This window comes from Elephas maximus, chromosome 6, assembly GCF_024166365.1.
Source record: "Elephas maximus indicus isolate mEleMax1 chromosome 6, mEleMax1 primary haplotype, whole genome shotgun sequence".
NCBI lineage: Eukaryota > Metazoa > Chordata > Mammalia > Proboscidea > Elephantidae > Elephas > Elephas maximus.
The window spans coordinates 90,031,896-90,050,244 of NC_064824.1; positions in this window are offsets into that span (position 1 = coordinate 90,031,896).

Here is an 18,349-nt window from a genome sequence, read left to right on the forward strand (position 1 = left end):
GGCTGCTCACAAGCTTTTAAGACCCCAGATGCTACTCACCAAAATAGAATGTAGGACATTTTCCTTATAAACTGTGTTATGTCAATTGAGCAATATGTTCCTTGAGACCATGGCTCCCATAGCCCCCAGCCCAGTAATTCAGTCCCTCAGGGAGTTTGGATGTGTCTATAGAGCTTCCACGACCTTGCCTTGTACACCTTGTGCTGGCGTCCCCAGTACTGTGTACTGTCTTACCCTTCACCAAAGTTACCACTTATCTATTGTCTAGGTAGTGTTTTTCCATCCCCACTCCACCCCTCCCTTGTAACCATCAAAAATTGTTTCTTTTTGTGTGTAAATCTTTTCATGAGTTTTTATAGTAGTGGTCTCAAACAGTAATTTTTTCTTTTGTGATTGAGTTATTTCACTCAGCATAATGCCCTCCAGATTCATCCATGCTGTGAGATGCTTTTGCAGACTCATCATTGGTGTTTATTGTTGTGTAGTAAACCATTGTGTGTAAGTACCATAGTTTGTTTATCCATTCATCTGTTGATGGACATCTAGGTTGTTTCTGTCTTTTTGCTATTGTGAACAATGCTGAAGTGAACATGGGGGTCCATATGTGTATTTGTGTGATGGCTCTTATTTCTATAGGATGTAGTCGTAGGAGTAGAGTTGCTGGATCATATGGTATTTCTATTTCTAGCTTTCTAAGGAAGTGCCATATCATTTTCCAAAATGGTTGTACTGTTTTGCATTCCCACCAGCAGTGCAGAAGAGTTCCAATCTCCCCGCAGCCTCGCCAACATTTGTTATTTTCTGTTTTTTTGATTCATGCCATTAATACTAGGGTGAGATGGTATCTCATTGTGGTTTTGGCTTGCATTTCTCTAATGGCTATCGATCGAGAGCATTTCCTCATGTGTCTGTTAGCCACTTGAATGTCTTCTTTGGTGAAGTGTCTGTTCATATCCTTTGCCCACTTTTAATTGGATTATTTGTCTTTTTGTTTTAGAAGTGTTGGATTTTCCTGTAGATCTTAGAGATTAGACCTGAATTTTTTTTTTCCTAGTCTGTAGGCCCTCTTTTTATTCTTTTGCTGAAGTCTTTTGATGAGCATAAGTGTTTAATTCTTAGAAGATCCCAGTTATCTAGCTTGTCTTCTGGAGTTTGTGTGTTGTTAGTTGTGGTTTGTATCTTGTTAATGCTGTTTATTAGGGTCTCCAGTGTAGGTCCTATTTTTTCTTCTGCAATCTTTCTAGTTTTTGGTTTTATGTCTAGGTCTTTGATCCATTTTGAATTAGTTTTTGTGTATGGTGTGAGGTATGGGTCCTGTTTCATTTTTTTGCAGATGGACATCTGCACCATTTGTTAAAAAGACTGTCTTTTCCCCATTTGATGGACTTTGGGCCTTTGTCAAAGATCAGGTGACCATAGGTGGATGGATTTTCATCTGAGTTCTCAATTCTGTTCCATTGGTCAATGTATCTGTCATTGTACCAGTACCAAGCTGTTTTGGTTATCATAGCTGTAAAGTAGGTTCTGAGGTCAGGTAGTGTGAGTCCTCCTACTTTATTCTTCTTCAGTAGTGCTTTACTTGTCCAGGGCCTCTTCCCATTCCATATAAAGTTAATGTTTAGTTTTTACATCTCTTTAAAGAATGTTCTTGGTATTTGGGTTGGGACTGTATTTTATTTGTAGATTGCTTTGATTGGAATTGTCATTTTCACAATGTTGAGTCTACCTATTCATGAGCATGGTATGTTTTTCTATTTAGGCAAATCTCTTTTGGTTTCTTGCAGTAGTGTTTTATAGTTTTCTTTGTATAGGTCTTTCGCATTCCTGGTTAGATTTATTCCCAAGTATTTTTTTTTTTTTTTTAGGGACTATTATAAATGGTATTGTTTTCCTAATTTCCTTTTCATAATTCTCTTTATTGGTGTATAGGAATCCAAATGGTTTTTGCATGTTTATCTTGTATCCTGTTACTCTGCTGAATCAACTAGTTCCAGTAATTTTCTCATGGAGTCTTTTGGGTTTTCTATGTATAGTATCATATCATCTGCAAATAGGGACAGTTTTACTTCTTCTTTACCAATTTTAATGCCTTTTATTTCTTTTTCTTACCTTATTGCTCTCGCTAGAACCTACAGCACAATGTTAAATAGGAGTGGTGATAAAGGGCATCCTTGTCTTGTTCCTGTTCTCAAGGGAAATGTTATCAGCCTCTCTCCATTAAAAATGGTGTTGGCTGTTGGTTTTGTATAGATGCCCTTTATTATGTTGAGGAGTTTCTCTTCTATACTTATTTTATTGAGAGTTTTTATCAGAAATGGGTTTTGGACTTTGTCAAATGCCTTTTCTGTGTTAATTGAGATGATCATGAGATTCTTTTATTTTATTTACGTGGTAGATTACGTTGATTGATTTTCTAATGTTGAACCATCCTTGCGTACCTGGTATGAGTTCCATTTAGTCATGGTGTATTAAATTTTTGATATGATGCTGGATTCTATTGGCTAAAATTTTGTCGAGAATTTTTGCAACTATATTAATGAGAGCTATTGGTTGGTAGGAAACTCTGGTGGTGTAGTGGTTAAGTGCTATGGCTGCGAACCAAAGGGTTGGCAGTTCAAATCCACCAGAGGCTCATTGGAAACTCTATGGGGCAGTTCTACTCTGTCCTATAGGGTCGCTATGAGTCAGAATCGACTTGACGGCACTGGGTTTTTTTGTTTTATTGGTTGGTAATTTTCTATTTTTGTGATGTCTTTGCCTGGTTTTTGGCATCAGGGTTATGCTGGCTTCATAGAATGAATTCAGAAATACCCTTTCCTTTTCTATGTTCTGAAATAGTTTGAGTAGTACTGTGGTAAGCTCTTCTCTGAATGTTTGGTGGGATTCTCCAGTGAAGCCATATAGGCCAGGGCTTTTTTTTGTTGGGAGTTTTTTTTTTTCATTTTTAAATTACCTTTTTAATGTCTTTTGTTATTATGGGTTTGTTCAGATTTCCAACACCATTTTGTGTTAGTCTGAGTAGGTAGTGTGTTTCTAGAAATTTGTCCACCTCCTCTAGGTTTTCAAATTTGTTACAGTGTAGTTTTTCACAGTACTCTGTTATGATCCTTTTTATTTCATTTGGGGTCTGTTGTAATGTCCCCCATTTTGTTTTTTTATTTGGGTTATTTGTGTCCTCTCCTGTTTTTCTTTTGTCAGTTTGGCCAGTGGTTTATTGATTTTGTTGATCCTTTCAAAGAATCAACTTCTGTTTTTGTTGATTCTATTGTTTTTGTATTCTCTATTTCATTTATTTCTGCTTTGATCTGTACTATTTCCTTTCTTCTGGTGGCTGTGGGCTTTTTTTTGTTGTTCTCTTTCTATTTGTTCAAGTTATGTAGCTAATATTTTGGTTTCACCTCTTTCTTTTTTTTCGATGTGTGCATCTATTGCTATAAACTGACCTCTGGGCACTACCTTTGCCATCTCCCAAAGGTTTTGGTATGGTGGATGTGTTTTCATTCTCATTTGATTCTAGGAATTTTTTGATTCCATCTTTGATTTCTTCTATTACCCCAGTGGTTTTTAAGCAGGGTGTTATTCAGTTTTCATGTAATTGATTTTTTTTCCCTTGCTCTTCCTATTGTTAATTTCTACTTTGATCGCATTGTGATCAGAGAAGATACTTTGTATTATCTCAGTGTTTTGGATTTTGTTGAGTGTAGCTTTCTGGCCTACGATGTGGTCTATTCTGGAGAACATTCCATGTGCATTGGAAAAGTGTACTTTGCAGCTGTTGGGTGGAATGGTCTATATATTTATGTCTATGATGTCAAGTTGGCCAATTGTGCTCTTTAGGTCTTCTGTATCTTTGTTGAGTTTCCTTCAAGATGCTCTGTCCTTTACTGAGAATGGTGTGTTGAAGTCTCCTACTATTATCGTGGAACTGTTGATTTCTCTTTTCAGTGCAGTTAGAATTTGTTTTATGTATTTTGGAGCCTATCATTGGGAGCGTAGATATTTATAATGGCTATATCTTCATGATGGATTGTCCCTTTAATCATTTTATAATTCCCTTCTTTGTCTTTTATGGTGGATTTTGTTTTAAAGTCTATTTTATCTTAGTATTGCCGCTCCTCCTTTTTTTTGGCAGCCTGTTTGCTTGATATATATTTTTTCCACCTTTTGATTTTTAATAAATTTACCTCCTTGTTTCTAAGGTGTGTCTCTTGTAGACAGTATATTCATGGATCCTGTTTTTTTGTCCTTTCTGTCACTCTCTGTCTCTTTATGGGAGCATTGAGGCCATTTACATTCAGTGTAATTGTTGACAGGTGTGAGTTTATTACTGTCATTTTTGTAGTGCCTTTTTTTTGTGGTGCTGACATTTTCTTTGTTCCTCTTACTCTCCTGTGGTGAATTCCTTTTGGGGATTTTTTTTTTTCATTTCTTTCGTTTTTGTAGATTTTGTGTTTACTCAGACTTTATTTTTCTTCTTTATTTTGATGAGTAGTTTTGTTAAATTTCTTTGTGGGTACCTTGAAATTTACCATCATCTTCCTAAATTTGAACCAGTTTTTATTACTTGGTATCTCCTTGCCTTCCTCTCCATTAGAAACTTCTATGCCTACACAGTTTATTCCCTCTTTCATTGTTCTGATGTTGTTGTCATTTACAGATTAACCTCTCTGGTCTCTGTTGTAAATCTTTTAGTTTTGATTAATCCTTGAGAGTTCCTTTCCTAGGATGGAATCTGGTTGGTGTGGTCTTGCGTCCTGGGTTCAGGCTATCCTCTGATGTTGTTTGTTCTCAAACTGAAGGACTCCCTGTAATAATTCTGGTCAGTTTTTTTTTTTTTTTACAATAATATATATCCCTTAATTTTTGTTTATCTGGAAATGTCCTAATTTCACCATCATATTTGAAGGAGAATTTTGCAGGATATATTATTCTTGGTTGGCAATTTTTTTTCTTTCAAAGTTTTATATATGTCATCTCATTTCCTTCTTGCCTGCATGGTTTCTGCCAAGTAACCAATCAGATCTTAGTCCTATTGTTTCCCCTCTGTATGTGACTTTTCATTTTTCTTGAGCGGCTCTTAGGATTCTTTCTTTGTCTTTGGTTTTAGCTAGTGTGGTTATGATATGCCTTGGTGATTATTCTTTTGGGGTCTATCCTATATGGGGTTAATTGAGCTTCTTGGATGGTCAGCTTTTTATCTTTCATGATATTAGGGAAGCTTTCTGTCAGCAATTCTTCAATGATCCTCTCTGTGTTTTCCTTTTTCTCCCCCTGTTCTGGAACTCTGATCAATCACAAATTTGCTTTTGATTGTATCCCACATCATTCTCAGGGTTTCTTCATTTTTCTTTGTTCTTTTTTCTGATTTTGACATAGAATAATTTTATGAATACCATGTACCCAATACCTGTCTCCAGTGATTATCGATCCATGACCATTCCTGCCTCATCTATACTTTTTCTTATTCATGTTGAAGGAAATATCAGACATCATGTAATTTTCAAATTTCTAATTGTTTCTTAGATGTCACTACTTAAAGAAAAGTAGTGTTTGAGTCATATTCCAAATATCTACCCATCATGATTGGTTGATATGTCTTTTAATTTTACTTAATCTGTATGTGATAACTTTTTTTTTTTTTTTTGTCATTGATGAACATTTATTTTCAGGATTTGGCTATTATAAAGAAAGCTGCAATGATTCTCGTTTTATTTATTCTTCTGGAAACTGATGCTCCATGTCTTTTTCCATTTTTTTTTTTGAAGTGTTAATCTTTTTCATACTGATTTAAAAAATTTTTTTTTTAAATTGTGGTTAAGTAGATAGGTAATAAAATGTTTGCCATTTCAACAACCCATACTAATTTTTAAGAGTTCTTTAGATGTTAAAGAAATTAGTTCATTTTCACATACATATTACAAATATTTTTCTCCAGTTTGTTGTTTATCTTTTGACATTGTTTTTGGTATGTTTCTCTACAAATTTTAACATTTATATGCAGTCAAACTTATCAGCATTTTCTATTATGGATTTTGGAGTTGTGGTCTTGGTTAGAAAGGCCTTCTCCATTATGAAGAACAAATCACCTATGTATATTTCTAGTACTTTCATTTTTTAATATTTAAATTTTTTATTTTCTGAAGTTTCGGTGTAGTGATCTAGTTTATTATTTCAAATGGCTGCCAGTAACTCTAATACTATGTATTAAATGTTCCATCAGTTCCCTAAAGATTTGAAGTGTTCCGTTTTCCACACTCTGAATTTCTATACTTCTATTTTTCCTCTTTATTTTTTTAACTTGCAATTTATTTCTTAAAGAAACTAAGTTTGAGCTTCCCCCATGGTGTCCTTTAACATGTTCATCTGTCCTCCATCATTCCTGCAAATTGGTGGTTGGATCTGGAAGGTTGATAGAACTCATGATTTAATTTTTTTGACAAGACTTCTTTATAGGTGGTGCTGTATTCTTCCGTCAGAGGGACCATGGTATCTGGGTGTCTTTTTTTTTTTTCCTTATGAGAGCAGCCGTTGACAATTGATGTCTAGATTTTATATTAGAGGCTGTGAAAAGGTAATAGTCTATCATTCCTTTTTCATTTTTTAACTAGCCGAAATACTTCTATGAAGAGAAACTTCCCTCATCTACTATTTGGTTACCCAGTGGTCCAGTTCAGATAGGAAAGGCAGGGAAAATGCTAGATTATTTCCCTTTATTCACCAGTTTTCAAAACGAGTTAGAGGATAACTACTCTTTTTTTTTTCTTTTTAAATAATCATTATAAATACATGGATTTAAACATACTGATATGTTCCAATCCATTTAAGCTTTTTTTTTTTTTTTTTATGGTGCTCAATCTCAAAATTGTTCCAATATTGACCAATGAGGGCCTCTTCAAGTTGGCTCCAGAATCCTTTTGATATGACTGTAGTAGTCAAGCGTGTTCTTTTTCCCCCCTTGTTTCGTCTGAGAAGATATCCTAGGCTTCTCTTGTGTATCTTATACCCTAGACTTTGACTCAGGCATCTATCCATGGATGCTGCAGCAAACTCACAGGGGCACAGGGCCATGTTCTAAATCTTTGAGTGAAACACAATATGAACTACCAGTGCAGGGTAGTTCATATTTTCAACATTAGGTAATGTTACAATATTTTCAGTGATAAAATATATTTGAAATGCTCCCTTTTTCACACTCTAAATTCCCATAGCATTGCCCCTTTTTCTCTCTATTTTTTTAACTTGCTGTTTATTTCTTAAGGAAACTAGGTTTTAGAATTTTCCCCAGGGTGTCCTTTAACATGTTCTGCTGTCCTACACCATTCCTGGTGCTAGGTTTTTAGTGGTTGCTTGGATAAGATCCTGAAAATCTGTGTGAAATGGGAAATAAGGGTAGCATGCCCATTCTGAGAAGCTGTGCAGTGCCTGATAGGTGCCTATATGTTATTATTTACTGTGATTTTTTAAGGATGAAATAATTAAAAAAAAAATTTTCATGTATTATTTTTTCAAATGCTACTAACTTGTTAGGAAATAAATACTTAATAAGTTGTTCAGACATAACTACTTAATAAACAAAGTTCAAGAATATTATAAATTTTTTTAGCTAAGGGTGCCATTAAAAAATTGAGACACAATTGGCACTGTGACCTGAGAAAGTGTGGGAGCCTGGATTAGACTGTCCTTGTTTTTACCTGTATATAGCTAAGAGCTCTTTCATGAGATTTGTAACTGCTATCATTTTGTCATTTACTTCTGCTTGCCTTATTAGTGTCATCTTTGATCTGTGTTTGCTTTTTGGCTACTCTTTCAAGTCACTTGCTCAATGTTTTTAGAAATTTATTAAAACTAGGTAATAGAGTTAAAAATCGTCACAGTATTTGTCCAGTAAAACATTAAGGATTCATACATTTGTTGAGACTTTAACGTGCTTTCTCTAATGTTTGATGTGTGGTGCTGCATTAATTTGCAGGGACTGATTTCCTTATTGAAAAATCACATCAACAAATTTAATTTCAGATACTTTCTCTTTGCTCTACCATGTGGAGGTTAACGACAATGTATTATAATGCGTTGAAGGTGAATGATAAAGCGTGGGCACCACTGCTGGCCTCATGAAACTCCCATTCTTCCCTTACAACACCTTAGGAACTTCATGTGTATGTAACGGTTTGACATGCAGAATGAAGCAGAGTGCCGGGATCAACTGATACATGAGATCAGAGTGAAGCTTAACTGCTTTATTACTTTTCTTTAGATAAAATACAAATATAGTTCTAATATTTTTTTCTAGGACCTCTGGGCTGTGTGTACCCCTTTTTTATTGTGTTTTAGGGAAAGTTTACATGCAACTTAGTTTCTCATTCAAAAATTTATGCACAAGTTGTTTTGTGACATTGGTTGCAATCTCTGCAATGTTTCAGCACTCTCCCCCTTTCCCTTTACACCCCTGCTTCCCTGTGAGGTTTCCTGTCCCTTCCTGCCTTTTTTACTTTCAGGCAAGTGTTGACCATTAGGTCTCCTATACTTGATTGAACTAAGAAGCACATTCCTCATGTGTGTTATTGTTTATTTTATAGGTCTTTCTAACCTTCAATTGAAAGGTGGATTTCAGGAATGGCTTCAGTTCTGAGTTATCAGAGTGTCCATGGGCCATAGTTTCCAGGGGTCCTGCCAGTCTCTGTCAGACCAGTAAGTCTGTTTTGTTTATTTGTTTTTGCACCTTCTCTGGAGATGATTTCAGAGGACTTGGTTACTGAATAGTGACAATTTGCTTACTAAATCATTTCTGAGATAAACCAATGGAATCATTTATGGGTTGTCATGGCCTTAGACAAATCAGCTATGGCCAAGTTTGCACCATCCCCCATGCAAAGCTTGATATAAGAAACTCTGGCTGCTGTGCTGAGAAACAAGATAGGTGGCCTGCATCTCTGAGTTTTTATAAAGATTAGAGCAGAATATTCTGTGTAGCGGAGTATGTTTGGGAAATATTACGGTGGGCTTTATTTCCCTTTGTTTGCCTTACTTCCCCAACCATCCACTCCCTCACCAGATCCCTGTGCTCCCTGGCCTCAGGAGGCATTCATTTGCTCCAGAGATGGCCAGACACAGGTGAGTCAGGAAAGAAGAAAGAAAGTCATTTGGATTTCTAAATTCATAGAAAAATTTACAACAGAGCCTTGCAAGCCTAGGTGCTTTTGGTTTGCAGGAGTGTTTTGAGAGACAAAAGGATTTTTGGAGTTATTTTTGAATATCAAGAACCAAAGGGTTTAAGAAGTCTTCATATGTAAAATGTATCCGTTTGCCTTAAATTTGAAAGAATACTGCCAACTCTATCTACCCACAGAGAAAACAAAAGCCAAACCAAACCAGTTGCTGTGGAGTTGTTTCCAACTCATGGCAACCTCATGTGTTGCAGTGTAGAGCAATGCACCATAGGGTCTTCAAGGCTGTGGCCCTTATGAAGTAGATTTCCAGGCCTTTTTTCTGAGTTAGTAGTGGAATGATTAACCATTTATGCCACCCAGGGCCCACACACAGAGAAGAGATTACAAAAAAAAATTTTTTTTTCTAGGCTGAAGATGGGAAAAGGAATTTTCAAGAGCAAAGTATGCTCTTAACTCTCCCATCCTCCTAGACAGGAAGGGAGATCACAACCCCACATAAGGTTTGGAGAATCCTATAGAAAACATCTGTGGCTTTTTTGAGGGTGTTGTACAAGAAGACTGTCAACTTCTCTGGGAAGCAACTGGCTAGTTTGGTGCCAGAGTGTGGATCAGCAGTGAGAGGTTCATAGGCAGATGGGCTTATTATGCCTCAGGCAGTGGAGCATTCCTTATCTCTGAGAAAGTGTTTAGAATGGCCATGGGAGTGTGTGAGTCTTCGTAAAGCCCTCATGGTGGAGTTGAGTAGGGTGCAGAGTGCATGGACCTGCCAACTGGAAATCATGGTGGGACAACAAGTATTTACTGTCGTCTACTTCTGCTTGCTCTATTAGTATGATCTTTGACAACCATGGGCCAGGTACGCCTGTCCTTGTCATGACTCAACATGGCAACAAGGCCATGGCATGAGCAGAACAAAAATGCAGCTCCTAGGGAGAAGCGAGCAAAACTCAGAAACTGAAATGACTGAATTAAGTTTCTGAATGACCAAGAAAAAACGGTTTTATTAATATATATTTACTGAGTTCCTACATGGCCAGACTTGGTTCTAGGGGTTGGGAATACAGTAATAAAGCCAGGAAAGAAAATCTTTGCTTGTAGGAATTTACTTTTTCAAGGGGGAGCCTAGATAGCAAAAAGGTAAATAGGTAAAATGTACAACATGTTTGACGTGTTAAATGCCATGGAAAAAATTAAATCAGAAGAATCAAATAAATAATGTTAAGTAGGAGCGTGGTGGGCAGGAATGGGGAGGGAAGATTGAAATTTTAAACAGGGTTGCCAGAGTAAGACTCACTAAGAACATAACATTTGAGTAAAGACCTGAAGGAGATGAAAGACTGAGCCATGTGGGTAAGTGGGAAAAAGCTTTCCAGACAGTAGACACAGTAAGTGTAAAGGCTTTAAGTCAGGCAGTGCCTGTATGAAATAGGTAACCAGAGCCAATATCAATTGCTTTGGTTATAGGGAACTTGCTGCTTGCAAATAGAAAAAGTCAAATGCATTCAAGCTTGATCTTGCTACATACGTGTAAACTGTAGAACGGAAAATACCAGTCCTTCCTAGGGATTAATACAGCATAGATCCACTGAAGCTGGGAGGCCGGAAAGTGTAAAACGAGATACGTATGGTTGGATAAGACTACTTACTACATTCCACATGTTCTATTTGATGATGTACTTTTCTTGATGGGGCCCTTTTTTTGAATCTAGGATATGGGTAATTTAAACATGTTTTAAACTATTTTATATCTTGAACATGTACTACCACTATTTTTGTAGTAGATTACACTCTTTATGAATTTTTTTATTGTGTATGAAATGTTTCTGCTCATTAAAACAACAATAAAAAGACTGAACATAGTGTGGAAACCTGGGAGCTTCTGGAACTCATTAATGACAGGGCATAGAATATTTTAGTAAATTCAACTTTTAGCTACACCATTGACCCTCTACATGATGGTGAACTTATTTCTCTTACTTCTTCAGAGTCTTTATTCTCAGTTTATTTTTGTTTTCATTAAAAATGATCACTGTGGGGCATATCATGTTCCCAGTGTATTTCCTCAATTTTACTGTTTATCACAATATTTCCTACCTAGATTAGATATATAATGCACATATCATGTTCTAATCCAAAACCCCTAAGGGCATGTATATGTTAGGAAATTGTATCATCTCTTCATTTCTTAAGATAGCAACAATATTTCATTTTTTTAGCATCACGTAAACATATTTTTATATAATTCCATTTGAAAATACACAGTCTGCTGATAGCAAGCTGAAAGGCGATAATGTCACCACTGGCTATAGAACGTCTCCTTTGGTTTAAATTATCTTTGACATTTCTAGATTGATGCTTTTTTTCTTTATCTAACAAAAAGCATTTTTCTTTGACCTTTCTACTCCATTACTTTTTTGTGAAACTGGTGGACAAACATAACCTTCAAAGGTAGCATTTAGCTAGCATCTTTCCAGCTCTGGGCACAAAGTCACAGACCATTTCCACCACTTTCACATTTAAATCTGTATAAATACCCACCTGCTGTAGAAAATTCACAGAGTGCCAGGGAAGTGCAGCAAGTTGCAGTCATCTCAATCTATCAATTCACTAGGATAGGTCAAAGTCTAGCTTTAGTGACTTCGTATCTGAGTTCCAGTAAGGGTTTTATTTAAAAATTAGGACATATTGTTCAAGATATAAATTTCTAGTGACTTTAAGGAAGTCTAAAGAGGGGAAAAAAGCTGGAACACAGATATGATTCAATGGCCAAAGGACGTTTTTGAGCCTGTGACTTTCACTTAACAAAATGTTTCTGGATTTTACAGTACTGGGAAATTTCAGTTCCCGTTCTCCCCCACCCTACACACAGATTTAAGTTAGGTTTTAATCAACCAGTAACCAATTGCTGTCCAGTGGATCCTGACTCAAAGCGACTCCCTGTGTGTTAGAGTAGAACTGTGCTCCACAGGGTTTTCAGTGACTGGTATTTCAGAATTAGATCTACAGGTCTTTCTTCTAAACCACCAACCTTTCTATTAGCAGCTGATCTGTTTGCATCACCCAGGGACTGTTAAGATTTTAATTAGTATGTAGAAAAAACATGCATAGAACCATTCATTGTCCTTTCTTCATATTTTAAAGAACAGTTAGCAACTTTGTTTTTACTAGGGGGATGAGATGCTGGGTTTTCCCTCAACTTTGAGGAAAAATACGATTAAAAGTTGGTCAGTAATGAAGAAATTTTTCTAGTGACTAGGTACTTCTGTCCCCTGGGATGGCAGGACATAATCCATGCCTCCTTTGTACCTATCCAAGCGTAGAAGAACAAGGCCTTTAAGAACGGCTTGGGCCACTTCAGGAAGCAGTTTCTCCAAACATAAAGGCTCCCTGCCTTTTGAAGATTCCGACTTGCCGTGTTATACGTGCTCATTCAACTTCTGTCAAACCAGTAAAACTTCTTCATTTTTACTTCACATTTAGCCAAAGTAAGAGTGAATATAAAATCATTTGAATGTGCTAAGAAAAATATTAAGAAATACTGCTTAAGTTGTCCAAATGTTATTGAAACATCTGTTCAGTATTTGGATACACTCATTTGTTTTAAAAGGTGAATGTCTATTAACAACCGCAATGAAGAGAGAGCTGAATAGTAGCCAACAGCTTTCATTTCAAAACTTTCTATTCAATCACTTTGAATAACATATTTAAAATAGTTTAATAAAAAACATATTTTTGAATAGTTTAGGTTCGGTAGTAAATACTAAACTTGCCCTTTAGGATTTAAGATAATTACAGGATAATGTGGGGTTAAAACTTGTGTTATTACTGAAAAGGTACTTTCTCAATATTACACTACTAAGCTTTTCAGAACTTTGACAGTCTAGTTTGGTTTATCCTACTTTTCTGACAGCTTTTCTCTGTTTCCATCAGTGTAAAAGTGCCATGTGGTGTGCACATATATTTTAAATTAACGAAGAGCTGAATTAAATTTAAAATTTTGCAAAGCCTGTTGTTCAGAGGCACTTCAGAAGCCAAAGAATCAAGGTGGCAATTAGCAACCGATTTTGAATACTCATTGAGCCTCATCTTCCAATGCCAAATCCCTGATTTTAAGTGAATAATTTTAGGTACTTCCATAGAGGAGGAATCAGTTTTCTACAAATTCATGATGAAACACTACTATTGCCCAAGCATAATTACCAAAAGACTGACAAAAATGCTTTGAGTAATAAAAGTCTCTCTCAACACTATCAGCTCATCTGTATTCAAAATTCAATTTGTAAAGAATTAAAAAGAAGATGAGAAATGGAATGAATTCTAATCTGCTGTCAAAAATTATTCAGTAGTCAAGTTCTCTTTTTTCTCCTTCTTTTTTTGGTCTTGTAATATACTCTATCTTTTCTAAAACCTGATTATTTTAACAATACAGCCTTATTTTCTAAAATGAGAAGTGTTTCTGTTTTTTAAGGAGGCATATTTTTCTTTGGGAAAAAAATGAACTTGGAAGAAGAAATCAGAAAAGAAGAAAATAAAGTTATAAAAGATGAAATAATTTTAGATTATCTAATTTAAATGGTATTATGTCTAAGCTTTAATCTTTTTTTTTCCCCTTGCAGTCAAATTAGCCTGTTTCTTTCTCTATGCATTTTATTAGAGAAAATTACACATAGTTGAAAAGTGCCTTTCACTCCTTAAAAATGAGCTCTCTGTCTTTCTGGCACAGCAGCGTTACTTGAGGGTTTACGAGATCACTGTGATCAATATGCCAACCACAGATAGCTGAAATTTCTACAGCTGTTGCAGCCCCAAATGCTTTTTTGCTCTAAGTTTCTGTATCAGTTCAGTTGTAGACTCACAGCGTGACCTTGGAAAAGTTGATGAACTATCTGGACATCATAGTACTCTCCTGAAAAAAAAAAAACCCTGAGACTGGTCACTCAGATACTTTCAATTTCTAAAATACAGTTGAAATATTCTTTAAACACAGAGAATTTATAAGTCAAACCAAAATATGAGATTAATTAGTTATGTTCTTGTTTTATAGGGGGCAGATATATTATTCAAGCATAATACTATGTATTTTTTAATACTATATATTTATATATGTATATATAAATAGGCTATGGTCTGGAGGGATTTTTTTTCTCTTCATTTCTTTTTATTGTGGTAAATATATACGTAACAAAACATTTGCTATTTTAACATACTCCACACGTATAATTCAACGACATTGTGCTCATCATGTGCAATCATCACTGTTATCTGTTTCCAGGTTTTTCCATCACCCGTAGCAGATGCTCAGTGTTCTCTAAGCAATGAGTCTCCCTTTCACCCTCCCTCTTGCCCGCCCCTGGTAAACACTAAGAAACTTAGGTTTCTGTATGCTTGCCTACTCTGAATGTTTCATATAAATGGAGTCATACAATATTTTTCTTTTTGTGACTGAGTTATTTCGCTTAGCATGTTTTCAAGGTTCATCCATGTCGTAGCATGTATCACAACTTCATTTCTCTTTATGTCTGAGTAATATTCCATTGTATGTATGTACCGCATTTTGTTTATCCGTTCATCTGTTGATGAGCATTTAGGTTGCTTCCACATTTTCAGAGTTTGGAACCAGGAGAAATTTCTCTCTCAAAACAGACCACATAGATTTCTAGGGTAGTGGAATAGAGCGTTTCTTCTCCAAAGGCAGCTTTCAAAGAGATGGCTTTCTTACTTGGTTTCTGTTAAAAAAAAAAAAAAAAGGTATCAAAAATCTGGAAATAAGGCAAAGAAAGGCTGCATGCCCTTTCAGTATCATTCTGCAATATTGTCTAACAGGTCCACTCAAGGTTTGTTTAATGCTTTTGGGGGAATGTCCTTTTGTTTGACATTACTATTTGTTATTGATTAGAACCTAGATTCTGTGAAATTACATTTTAATGTGTGGAGTTTTGTCTGAAAGAAATGCAAATGATTTCTGCCTGGTGGAAAATATAACCCCAAAGATTATGGTTTTACTGCTCTGTAAGCTATCAATCAGGTTTGTATTGAACCTAGCAATCTTATTCCAACATTTTTCCTTCAGTGTCTATAACTACTGAATTCTCCACATGGTCTTTAAACCAGACTTTATCATCCTGTTGGCTCCTTCATTAATGATTTAAGTCAATTTTTGCATAATTTATGTTTGTAAAAGTCATGGTTGTAATATTTACAAATCTCCACTTTGACAGTTTTTATTACCTTCCTACTGCCACCAACTGGAAGAGAAGAGGGTTGCCCACAGTGGAGAAAATTCTTACTCCCAATACTGAACTCCTACCTAATTTGCATTCCCACTTTTTCCCCCACCGCCTACTTCATGATATCTGCTGTAATGACTGAGTCCAATTACAGTAGATTACTGAGGTTCGAGGCTTAAACATTTATAGTTTTGAGTATTTTCAAGCAACTTAACATGCGGTGATTTGCAGTTTTGCTGAGGAGTGAATTTCAGTTGCAAGCTTTGCCATACTGATGGGCTGGAATGCCTAGCAAGAGTAGGGAAGGGCCTCCCGCAGCCTTTAAATTTCCACTTGGCTGTGTGGTTCTGTACTCATTATCATGCACACTAGCTTGTCTGAAGTGATAAAAACTTTGTTTCTTTGTGTAAAATGGGCTATAAAAGAAAATCATCTGCTAGGGTTGGTAAAAGTAGTGAAGAGAAAGTAGTCTAAGAAAGCAATGACTGTTAGCCACAAAACAGAACTTTTGGTCGTACAATATACACCATCGATTCACAGTTAATTCTGTAAGGAAGCATGAAAAAATGTTTATCTGTGTTAGAAATCAACTCTTTAATTAAAATAATATATTTTGTTTACATTATTGGCAAAATTTAAACAAAATGATACTAGTATTTCAAAGGGCTGAGAAAGAATTACTGTCATCATGAAGACAGTAATATAATGGTAAGGTGACTGAATTTGCATTCATAACCTCTGCCTTCAAGTTTTAGTTCTTTGACAAAATAGCTATACAACCTTGGACTATACCTAAAATCTCTGGGATGTAAATTCCAGGGGGACTTTTTTTTAATTGAATATATTACATGAAGTTCTAGGTTTGGAATAGATCAATGAATATCACAAGGATCCCTGCCTTTAAAAGCTTTCCTTTTGCATTGTAGGGGGTGAGGAGGGGGAGAAGAAGTGGAAGATAGTGAATAGACAATGTTGTTGTTGTTAGGTGCCCACCAGTCGATTTTCAACTCATAGTGACACCATGAGAAATAGCAAAACTGCCCCATAGGGTTTTCTAGGCTGTAGTCTGAGCAGATCACCAGGCCTTTCTGCAGCTCGAAGGTGCTCAGTGGGTTTGAGCTGCCAACCTTTCGGTTAGCAGCTGAGTACTTAACCGTTGTGCCGCCAAGGTTCCTTGAATAGACAATAACTAAGTAGATAAATTATCTTTCACTCTACTATTTGTGTGACCTTAAACTAGTTACTTAACTTCATTTATTCTCAATTCTCTCACTTGTGAAATGAAGATAATAATACCAAAACCAAAAGGGTAAATGAGAAATGAACAGTATATACAATCAACAGGAATCCAGAAAAAAGCACAAATACAAAACCAGTGGCCAAGAGCAAACTGGCCCTGGGACTAAGATCACCCTACCACAGATGCTCTACCTCATCATCAGGGGTGAAGACTTCAGAGTTCCAAAAAACTCAGCCCTCATCACCTCCAAGCACGCTGTCTCCTCACCACTATCTTTTTTTTTTTAACATTAAAAAAAGTATCTATATTAAAAACATGGTGCCCTCTCATCTAGTCTATAGGAAAGAAGTTTTGAAGGAGTAAGGAGCATGCATGAAAGAAAGGGATTAGTGAAAGGCCGCGTACCGAATATATTCCATTTTATTTTGTAGTAGAAGCTAAAATTAATGAGTCCTGAGTGTACAGGTTTGATTTAAAATAAAGCAGCCTCATTACCCTGCCCTTCTCAAAAGATATCCCAACATCATTCTTAACTTAAATAAACATAAAGAGAGACTGTCCTCGGGACTTGTTCAGAGTTTCTAGCGTAGGTAGTTTATTCACCCTCCCTCCCAACATAACCATAGCTCTGATTCCTGTAAAGAGAGACAATATCTCCTTTAGTCACGATAATTAGCGGTCAAAGGAGCCATCCATTTCTTTATCAGCTCCGAAGAAGAAAGAGTAAATGATAAAGTAGCATCCTTGCCTAAAATGAATGAATATAATGTCTAAATGCTTATCTTTATAGTGACTCACTGTTTCAAGCTGGCCTCTGAATCGAGTATGTACAGACTACTTGTATATTCTCCATCAAATCATTAAGAAGTGAGATGACAATGACCAACCCCTGTCTCCAACATTTATTATATATGAAAGGCATTTAAGAGATGTAAAGACCAGGCAGTTCTGAAACAACTCTAAAGACAAAGGCTGAAAGCATCAAAGGTGACATTCAGCTGCTCGGTTATGCCAGCAAAACGGTCAGTGCCCTTTAGTTTGAGATTTTAATTCTGTTGCAGGCTCAAGAGAGCAAAAGGCCACATGATATAATGGTGAAATGGTCATAAGACTTGGTTCTAAGTCCCTGCCCTGACATTTAAAAATCTGTTGATCCTGAGCAAGTTATCAAACCTCCCAGAGTCTCAATTTCCCCATCTGTAAATAGGAAATAACAAGAATTTCTGCTCTATTACTTTAGTAAGTTGTGTGGTTCAAATGCCATAATGAGTACTACAAAAGCATTTTCATAAAATATAAAGCACCATACAGATATATGTTATGATCATTACATTAATCATGAATGACCTTATTCAGTTCAAAATTGTGCTATCCATAGCATGGCTGGACAATCTCTAAGTTCTGAATTTGTTGTTGTTAGGTGCTGTTGAGTCAGTTTCACCTGATAGTGACCCTAAGTACAACAGAACAAAACACTGTCTGGTCCTGCGACATCCTCACAATTGCTATGTTTGAGTTCATTGTTACAGCTACAGTGTCAATGGATCACATTCAGGGTCTTCCCCTTTTTTGCTCACCCTCTGTTTTATCAAGCACGATGACCTTCTCCAGGGCCCGGTTCCTCCTGAAAACCATGTCCAAAGTAGGTGAGATGAAGTCTCACCATCCTTGCTTCGAAGGAGCATTCTGGCTATACATCTTCCAAGATAGATTTG